The following is a 10,439-nucleotide window of genomic DNA, read 5'->3' as shown; positions in this document are numbered from 1 at the left end:
TTTCTGTTTAAAGTAGGTGGAAGAACGGTTGCCTTGTTCTTTGCTCTGCCTTGCAGCACTCTGCTTCTCAGATCATGAACATAATTGTAGACCATATCATGAGCTCCTTATTGAAAATTCAGACTTAAATTGGAGAAAGTAGGGGAAACTATTAGGCCATTTAGATATGATCTAAATCAAATCCCTTATGGTTATACAGTGGAAGTGACAAGTAGATTTAAAGAATTAGATACGATAGAGTGCCTGAAGACCTATGGACGGAGGTTTGTAACATACAGGAAGTATTAGGGGAAGCACACTGATTGAAATCACCCACCCTGGCCGGCACCATAGTAACCATTTGGATGCGTTGTTTTATGAAAGGAGGTCCCGGTAACGAACATGGAACTAATAAGCCACCACCAACCAGAAGAGTTCAGGAAAGGTCAAAAGGAGACACCACATGTCTGACCACTTCCCAGAATCCTTCTCACTGGCATCCATCTTGGCTGAAAAAGGTGTGCACCACCAGGAAGGACTCTGAGTCAGGGTGATTGGCTAAAGACCCAATCCCATCACCATAAAACCCAAGACTGTGAGCCGCATGGCAGAGTAGTTCTCCTGGGTTCCCTTACCCTACTGCTGTCCGCCCAGGTGCTCTTTCCCAATAAAATGTCTTGCTTTGTCAGCACATGTGTCTCCTTGGACAGTTCATTTCCGAGTGTTAGACAAGAGCCCAGTTTTGGCCCTGGAAAGGGCCTTCCTGCAACAGAAGCAGTGATCAAAACGATCCCTAAAAAAAAGAAACGCAACAAGGCAAAATGGTTGACTGAGGAGGCCTTACAAATAACTGAGAAAAGAAATATCAATAACCTCAGACATGCAGATGACACTATTTTAATGGCAGAAAGTGAAGAGGAACTAACGAGCCTCTTGATGAAGGTGAAAGAGGACAGTGAAAAAGCTGGCTTAAAACTCAACATTCAAAAAATGAAGCTCATGGCATCTGGTCCCATCAATTTATGGCAAATAGATGGGGAAATAATGGAAACAGTGACAGACTTTATTTTCTTGGGCTCCAAAATCACTGCGGATGGTGACTGTAGCCATGAAATTAAAAGACACTTGCTTCTTAGGAGAAAAGGTATGACAAACCTAGATAGCATATTAAAAAGCAGAGATAGCACCTTGCCAACAAAGGTCTATACAGTGAAAGATCTGTTTTTTCCAGTAATCATGTACAGATGTGAGAGTTGGACCATAAAGAAACCTGAGCTCAGAAGAATTGATGTTTTCGAACTGTGGTGTTGGAGAAGACTCTTGAGAGTTCCTTGGACTGCAAGGAGATCCAACCAGTCAATCCTAAAGGAAATCAATCCTGAATATTCATTTGAATGACTGATGCTGAAGCTGAAGCTCCAAAGACTCTGATGCTGGGCAAGATTGAGGGCAGGAGGAGAAGGGGGTGACTGAGGACGAGATGGTTGGATGGCATCACTGACTCAGCGGACATGAGTTTGAGCAAACTCTGGGAGGTAGCAAAGGACAGGGAAGCCTGGCCTGCTGCAGTCCGTGGGGCCGCAAAGAGTCAGACACAACTGAGTGACTGAACAACAAGTACCTCTCATGCTCCTTTCACACACCCATGAGCCAAGCACTCCATACATGCTCCCCCTGCTGGCCCCCAGCATCATATTAAGGGCTCTGTAAGGCCCACTACTATGTCTGTAGGTACTTCAAGTGGCCCCTGTTCCATCACATATTCATCTACCAAAGACCAGGCTTAGAAAGCAGATAATCTTTAATAACCCTTCAGAATAGTGAAAAGTTCAAAGACTTCCACTAGCATCAGAGCAATTGCAGCATTTAGTGGATGAGAATTGGGAATTGGGAAAATGGCCAAAAAGTGAAACGGAAAATTTGCTGCCAATTTCTATAATACCTCAAACATATGGGATTCTTCCACTATCATCTTCCTACAGTTCCAAAGCCTAGCCACTACTTAGGCAAAGAACTGGCATAGAGCTGCAGGAAAGAACACCATGGTGGGAAGCCAGTGTCACCTATCAGTTCAGAGAGCTAGGTCTTATGAACAATGAAAGACAACCACAGGCCTGGGACATCATATCTTTATAAGAAGCCCAGATACACCCAACTACAACATAGATCTGATAACTATTGGGTCTTTCCTATTTAAAAAAAAATATGAGGTGTGATTGACATACAAATTGCTATACATATGTAATAAACAATTTGATGAGCTTGCAAGTAAGTATACACCCATGAAACCATCACTACGATCCATGTATAAATACGTTCATTATCTCCAAAAGTTTCCTCTCGTCCTGTTCATTATGTGTGTAAGAACCCTTAACCTAATATTTACACTGTTAGCAATATAATAAGTATTATTTAACTATAAGCTCTAAATTTTGCAGTAGATCTCTAGGAGTTATTCATTTTATATAAATGAAACTTTGAGAAGGCATGCTCAGTTGTGTCTGACTCTTTGCGACCCCAAAGCTTGAAGCCTTGCAGGTTCCTCTGTCCATGGGATTTTTCTTGCAAGAATACTAGAGGGGTTGCCATTTCCTCCTCCAGGGGATGTTCTTGACCCAGGGCTTGAGCCTGCATCTCCTGTGTCTCCTGAATTGATAGGTAGATTCTTTACCACTGAGTCCCCTGGGAAGCTGAAATTTTGTACCCTCGGACTAATAACATCCCTGTTCCACCCTTCAACCCCCTGCCCCATTAACCACCATTCTATTCTCTGCTTCTATGAGTGATTATTTTAGACTCCTTGCGTGTGTGTGTTAGTCACTCAGTCATGTCTGACTCTTTGTAACACCATGGACATAGCCCTTCAGGCTTCTCTGTCCATGGAATTCTCCAAGCAAAAATATTAGAGTGGGTAGCCAGTCCCTTCTCCAGGAGATCTTCCTGACCCAGGGACCGAACATGGGTCTCCTGCATTGCAGGAAGATTCTTTATTGTCTGAACCCCCAGGAAAGCCCTTAGACTCCTTATGTTACCAATATTGTATCGTGCTTGTCCTCTATGTCTGGCTTATTTTACATAACATGATGCCCTTAAAGTTCATCCATGTTGTTGCAGGAAACAGTAGGGTTTCTTTCTTTTTCAAAGCTGAATAATATTCCATCATACCCCCTTTTCTTTATCCATTCATCAATGGATTCTCTGACATTATTCTTTAAATAAGTTTTCTTTTCTTTCTCTTTTTTTTCCTTCTGAGACTTCTACCACAAATACATTTGTTTTCTTGAAGATATGCCATAAGCCCTGTAGGCTTTCTTCACTTTTTTCTATTCTTTTTTCTTTTTGTTCCTCAAACTGGATAATTTCAAATGATACGTCTTTGAACTTTTTTATTCTTCCTGCTGCTTGATTTGGTCTACTGTTGAATATTTCTATTGAAATTTTCAGTTCAACCATTGTATTCTCTTTTTTTTTTTCATTTTTGTTGCAGTATAATTGCTTTACAGTCGCTGCATTCTTTAACTCTAGAATTCTGTTTGGCTCTTTTTTATGATTTCCCTTACTATAACTTTTTGTTGTGTTCATGTATTGATTTTCAGATTTTGTTTAGTTGGCTATCTGTGTTCTCTTGTGCTCACTGAGCTTCTTTAAGATGATTATTTTGAATTCTTTGTCAGGCAGTTCATAGCTCTCCATTTCTTTAGGGTCAGTTATTGGAGCTTGATTTTGTTCCCTTGGTGGTATTTGTTCATGATCCTTGTAGCCTTCCACTGGTGTTTGCACATTTGAAGAACCTGTCATCTTTTTCCAGTTTCTATAGACTTGTCAGGGAGGGCTTGTCAGGTAAAGCCCTGACAAGGTGGAGCGAAAGCCCTCCACCAGTTAGCCCAGTCAGAGATTCTTCATGGGCTGACTGGGGGGTCCTCAGGCAGATGGACCTGGTCCCAGGGATCAAGAGTGGTCTGCTTGCTACTGGGTGTTGCAAGGCAGCAGCTGAGATCTGTGCACCCCTTGTCTTTGTTCTTAGCGACTTCCCAGAGATCTAGCCTTATCAATTCTCTCAGGGTTTTGGGTGAAGTGTGACAGAAAAGGGCCTCCCAAGTTGCAGTCTGAAAGGCAGGGGAAGTCAGGCTCTCACTTTGCCCTCTCCTTCCCCCATGGTGGACGATCAACTGAAAGGGATCTCTTTTAGTATTGTGCTGTGCCAGCCTGGGGAAGGGTGGTATGCACAGAATGAATCTGTTCTTCTTACCTTTTCATTGTATGTTTTCTATTGTCTCTGAATAGAAAATAGAATGGGATGCTGTGACCTCGCACTCGATTCCAGAGCTCTAACGAAGGTATTCATGGATGGTTGTTAAATTGTCGTTTCTGTGTGGAGGGACAGGGACTAGAACCTCCTGTCTACTTTCTTGGTGGTTATTCCTCTGATCTTCCCTATCAGTTAACTTTCTCTGGCTTTAATCCCAGATGTGACAGTGGACTTTGATTCTTATGTTGCATTTGGGAATTTCCATTGTGACCTTAGAAACTGATCCTAGGCAAAAACACTCAGAGATATCTGGATTTTGCTTTGGTATCCTGTGTATTCTAACCTGATATATAACTCCTTTCCCGTTTTTGCACTAGCACCTCTTAGAGAGTACATCTGCTGCTGTTTAACTGGAGAGGAGAGGCTCATTCACAGTCTTCCACATTCAGAGATTTGCTGGAGTCTGGCTTTAAGAAATCCCGAGATCTACACAAAACATACGGGAAAAACTGCCAGCATGAATTCAGTAATGATTTTCTATTAGTACATCTTATGAATGTCTAACTTTAAGCATTTTCTATTCAACAAGTTTTCTTAATCTTAGCCAAATTTTTTAATCTTCTAGGTTAAAAAAATATATTATTGCTACAATTTTCATAAAGAAGTCATTTTTTAACAAAGCTGTGTCTGTAGTACTTGATTTGAATGAAGTCAAGGCAGTCACCTTCGCAAAGTCCCAAGACTTCAACACACATCAAACCTAACCTCTAGTCCTTAGTACATTATAAGAATTTGATGAAAGAATTTGGTGAAAGAATGGAGCAGTAAAAATCCAATAGGGCTTCATGTTGAGGTTTGACAGAAAACAACAAAATTCTATAAAGCAATTATCCTTCAATTAAAAAATAAATTAAAAAAAAAGAAAATATAAGAAAAGGTAAAAAGACAAGAGAAAAGCTGTAAAAAAAAAATCAATATAGGGAGTCCAACATACATCTAGTAAGAGTTCAAAATGAACAAAAAATAAAAAATGGTGAATGAGTGGATGTAGGGGGGTGGGAGAGGACCCAGATTTGAAAATTCCAACCAGAATTATACCATAAATGAAAACCTATGCTGACATACATAATTACAAAATTAACAGAATACCAAAGATTAAAAGCTCAACTGGAATTCCATCACCCCACTAGCTTTGTTCATAGTGATGCTTCCTAAGGCTCACTTGACTTCCCATTCCAGGATGTCTGGCTCTAGGTGAGTGATCACACCATCGTGGTTATTTGGGTCATGAAGATCTTTTTTGTACAGTTCTTCTGTGTATTCTTGCCACCTCTTCTTAATATCTTCTGCTTCTATTAGGTCCATACCACTTCTGTCCTTTATTGAGCCCATCTTTGCATGAAATGTTCCCTTGGTATCTCTAATTTTCTTGAAGAGATCTCTGGTCTTTCCCATTCTGTTGTTTTCCTCTATTTCTTTGTGTTGATCACTGAGGAAAGCTTCCTTAACTCTCCTTGCTATTCTTTGGAACTCTGCATTCAAATGGGAATATCTTTCCTTTTCTCTTTTGCCTTTAGCCTCTTCTTTTCTCAGCTATTTGTAAGGCTTCTCAGACAACCATTCTGCCTTTTTGCATTTCTTTTTCTTAGGTATGGTCTTGATCACTGCCTCCCGTACAATTTGACGAACCTCTGTCCATAGTTCTTCAGGTACTCTGCCTACCTAATCCCTTGAATCAATTTGTCACTTCCACTGTATAATCGTAAGACATTTGATTTAGGCCATACCTGAATGGTCTACTGGTTTTCCCTAAGTAAGTAAGTGAAGTCACTCAGTCGTGTCTTACTCTTTGCGACCCCATGGACTGTAGCCTACCAGGCTCCTCTGTCCATGGGATTTTCCAGGCAATAATACTGGAGTGGATTGCCATTTCCTTCTCCAGCGGTTCTTCCCGACCCAGGGATCGAAGCCGAGTCTCCCGCATTGTAAACAGACATTTTACTGTCTGAGCCACCAGGGAAGTTATTGGTTTCCCCTACTTTATTCAATTTAAGTCTGAATTTTGCAATAAGGAGTTCTGAGCCACAGTTAGCTCCTGGTCTTGTATGTTCAACAGTATGTGAACCATGAACTTCCAGATGTTCAAGCTGGATTTAGAAAAGACAGAGGAACCAGAGATCAAATTGCCAACATCTGTTGGATCATTGAAAAAGCAAGAGAGTTCCAGAAAAACCTCTACTTCTGCTTTATTGACTACACCAAAGCCTTTGACTGTGGGGACCACAACAAACTCTGGAAAATTCTTAAAGAGATGGGAATACCAGAACACCTGACCTGCCTCTTGAGAAATCTGTATGCAGGTCAGGAAGCAACAGTTAGAACTGGACACGGAACAATAGATTGGTTCCAAAGAGGGAAAGGGGTACATCAAGGCTGTATACTGTCACCCTCTTATTTAACTTATATGCATAGTACATCATGCGAAATGCTGGGCTGGATGAAGCACAGGCTGGAATGAAGATTACCAGGAGAATATCAATAACTTCAGATATGCAGATGACACCACCCTTATGGCAGAAAGCAAGAAGAACTAAAGAGCCTCTTGATGAAAGTGAAAGAGGAGAGTGAAAAGGTTGGCTTGAGACTCAATATTCAGAAAACAAAGATCATGGCATCTGTTCCCATCACTTCATGGCAAATAGATGGGGAAACAATGGAAACAGTGACAGAGTTTATATTTTGAGGTTCCAAAATCACTGCAGATGGTGACTGCAGCCATGAAATTAAAAGATGCTTGCTCCTTGGAAGACAAGCTATGACCAACCTAGACAGCATATTAAAAAGCAGAGCATTACTTTGCCAACAAAGGTCTGTCTAGTCAAAGTTATGGTTTTTCCAGTGGTCATGTATGGATGTTAGAGTTGGACTATAAAGAAAGCTGAGTGCTGAAGAATTGATGCCTTTGAACGGTTGTCTTGGAGAAGACTCTTAGAGTTCCTTGGACTTCAAGGAGATCCAAGCAGTCAATCCTAAAGATCAGTCCTGGGTGTTCATTGGAAGGACTGATGCTGAAGCTGAAACACCAATACTTTGGCCACCTGAGGCGAAGAACTGACTCATTAGAAAAGACCCTGATGCTGGGAAGGATTAAAGGCAGCAGGAGAAAGGGACGACAGAGGATGAGATGGTTGGATAGCATCACCGACTCAATGGACATGAGGGAGTTCTGGGAGTCGGTGATGGACAGGGAAGCCTGGTGTGCTGCAGTCCATGGGGTCACAAAGAGACATGAATGAGTGACTGAACTGACTGACTGAGGAAGAAAAGGAATGCAGGAATACCTGGTTTTGTCATGCTTTGCTTTACTGTGCTTTGCAAATGTTGTTTTTTAAAAATTGAATGTTAGTGGTAACCTGTATCCAGCAAGTCTATCAGCATCATTTTTCCAACAGCATCTGCTCACTTCAGATCTTTGTGTCACCTTTTGGTAATTGCAATATTTCACACTTTTGCATTATTGTATATTTGTTATGCTGACCTGTGATCACTGATCTTCTATGTCACAACTCACTGAAGGTGCAGATGACAGTTAATTTTTTTTTTTAGCAATAAAGCATTTTAAAATTCAAAAAAAAATCCAATCGTGGTGAAAAAAGGCCATTTGCAGCTAAATTAACGCCAACGTTAATACGTTTACATATTCATTATTGTTTAGATTGCTGGCTATTAAACTAGTAGCAAAAGGAAGTCTGAAATTGGCCTATGCTATTCAACTGTATAAGGAAATTTATTCAAAAATACTGGTGGAAAATTTTCAGGCAAAAAAAAATCTATCTTAAATAAATTGTAAATTGAGTAAGAATAACATTTTTGTGGCAAGAAATGGTTTATTTAAACACACCTGGGGTTGGAGCCGGAGTAACAAGATGGCGGCGTCGGCGGAGCGACAGGGGTCCCTCCGTGCGGGACCGGCGGCAGTGGTGGCAGCGGTATCGCCGCCCTAGCTTCAGCGCTCTCCTTTTCCAGCCCTCGGCGTCGCCGGGAAAGCGGGACAGCGGTGGCCGCCAGAAACAAGTGGCTCAGCCTGGTAACCGCGAGAACTCCTTCAACAATCTGCGGCCTGGCCAAAAAACCTGACAGCAGCGGTGATCAGGTTCCCCTTGGCCGATTCTGGGCCCTGTAACGCCGAAAAAGAGCCATCGTTTTCTGTTTCCTGCCGCTCTCCACAGCCTTTCCGTGGTCGAGGCCTAGAGGCCTCCATCCTCCCCTTAGAGGTGTCGGGGCTTAGCCCCAGCCTCCATCTTCGTCTCTCAGGATGGCGAGCAGCAGCGGCTCCAAGGCCGAATTCATTGTCGGAGGCAAATACAAACTGGTACGGAAGATCAGGTCTGGCTCCTTCGGGGACATGTATTTGGCGATCAACATCACCAACGGCGAGGAGGTGGCAGTGAAGCTAGAATCCCAGAAGGCCAGGCATCCCCAGTTGCTGTACGAGAGCAAACTCTGTAAGATTCTTCAAGGTGAGGTTGGCATCCCCCACATAAGGTGGTATGGTCAGGAAAAAGACTATAACGTGCTAGTTATGGATCTTCTTGGACCCAGCCTTGAAGACCTCTTCAATTTCTGTTCAAGAAGGTTCACAATGAAAACTGTACTTATGTTAGCTGACCAGATGATGAGTAGAATCGAATATGTGCATACAAAGAATTTTATACACAGAGACATTAAACCAGATAACTTCCTAATGGGTATTGGGCGTCACTGTAATAAGTTATTCCTTATTGATTTTGGTTTGGCCAAAAAGTACAGACACAACAGGACAAGGCAACACATACCATACAGAGAAGATAAAAATCTCACTGGCACTGCTCGGTATGCTAGCATCAATGCACATCTTGGTATTGAACAAAGTCGCCGAGATGACATGGAATCATTGGGATATGTTTTGATGTATTTTAATAGAACCAGCCTGCCATGGCAAGGACTAAAGGCTGCAACAAAAAAGCAAAAATATGAAAAAATTAGCGAAAAGAAGATGTCCACACCTGTTGAAGTTTTATGTAAGGGATTTCCTGCAGAATTTGCCATGTACTTAAACTATTGTCGTGGGCTGCGCTTTGAGGAAGCCCCGGATTACATGTACCTGAGGCACCTATTCCACATTCTTTTCAGGACCCTGAATCACCAATATGACTACACATCTGATTGGACAATGTTAAAGCAGAAAGCAGCACAGCAGGCAGCCTCTTCAAGTGGGCAGGGTCAGCAGGCCCAAACCCCCACAGGTTTCTAAGCATGAATCAAGGAACAGAAGAAGCAGAGCAGATGATCGGAGCAGCATTTGTTTCTCCCCAAATCTAGAAATTTTAGGTCATATGTACACTAGCCAGTGGTTGTGGAAAACCATTTACTTGGTGTAAAGAACTTAATTTCAGTATAAACTGGCTCTGGGCAGCATTGGTGATGGATGCTGTGTCCTGAGTTTTAGCCGCTGTAATTGTGAATATTAACTGAGATAGTGAAACATGGTGTCAGTTTTCTATTGCATTTTTTCAAGTCGAAAAGTTCACTAAATGGTTGACACATACAAATTGGTGGAGAAATTGTGCATATGCCAATTTTTTGTTAAAATCTTTTATTTTGAACTATAATGCTTTGAGATCTCATTTCAGAAGAACAGCATGAACAGTCTTCAGCCACAGTTGTGATGGTTGTAAATGCTCATAATTGTGCATTCTTAGGAGAAGGCGATGGCACCCCACTCCAGTACTCTTGCCTGGAAAATCCCATGGATGGAGGAGCCTGGTAGGCTATAGTCCATGGGGTCGCAAAGAGTCGGACACGACCGAGCGACTTCATTTTCACTTTTCATTTTCTTGCATTGGAGAAGGAAATGGCAACCCACTCCAGTGTTCTTGCCTGGAGAATCCCAGGGACGGGGGAGCCTGGTGGGCTGCCATCTAAGGGGTTGCACAGAGTTGGACATGACTGAAGCGACTTAGCAGCAGCAGCAGCAGCAGCAGGGTTTATCCATCCCTGGGGTTTGCAAGTTGTTCACTTAAAACATTCTTAAAATGGTTGGCTTCTTGTTTGCAAGCCAGCTGATAGGGTAGCAACCAAAGATTCCAGTGTTTGAGCATATGAAAGACTCTGCCTGCTTACCTGTGCTAGAAATAACAGCATCTAAAGTGAAGACTTTAAGAAAAACTTA

General features: G+C 42.1%; 1 pseudogene across 1 annotated transcript; it reads left to right on the top strand.

The window, feature by feature from the left end:
• Positions 1-8,483: 8,483 nt before the first annotated feature.
• LOC104991153 lies at positions 8,484-9,746 on the top strand (annotated as a pseudogene). Its single transcript, XR_825574.1, has one exon. The product of XR_825574.1 is annotated as a casein kinase I isoform alpha pseudogene (transcript).
• The last annotated feature ends 693 nt before the right edge of the window (positions 9,747-10,439 follow it).

Source organism: Bison bison, unplaced genomic scaffold (assembly GCF_000754665.1).
Source record: "Bison bison bison isolate TAMUID 2011002044 unplaced genomic scaffold, Bison_UMD1.0 scf7180017864183, whole genome shotgun sequence".
In the NCBI taxonomy this organism is placed as follows: Eukaryota; Metazoa; Chordata; class Mammalia; order Artiodactyla; family Bovidae; genus Bison; species Bison bison.
This window is presented reverse-complemented; position numbering and strand designations above follow the sequence as displayed.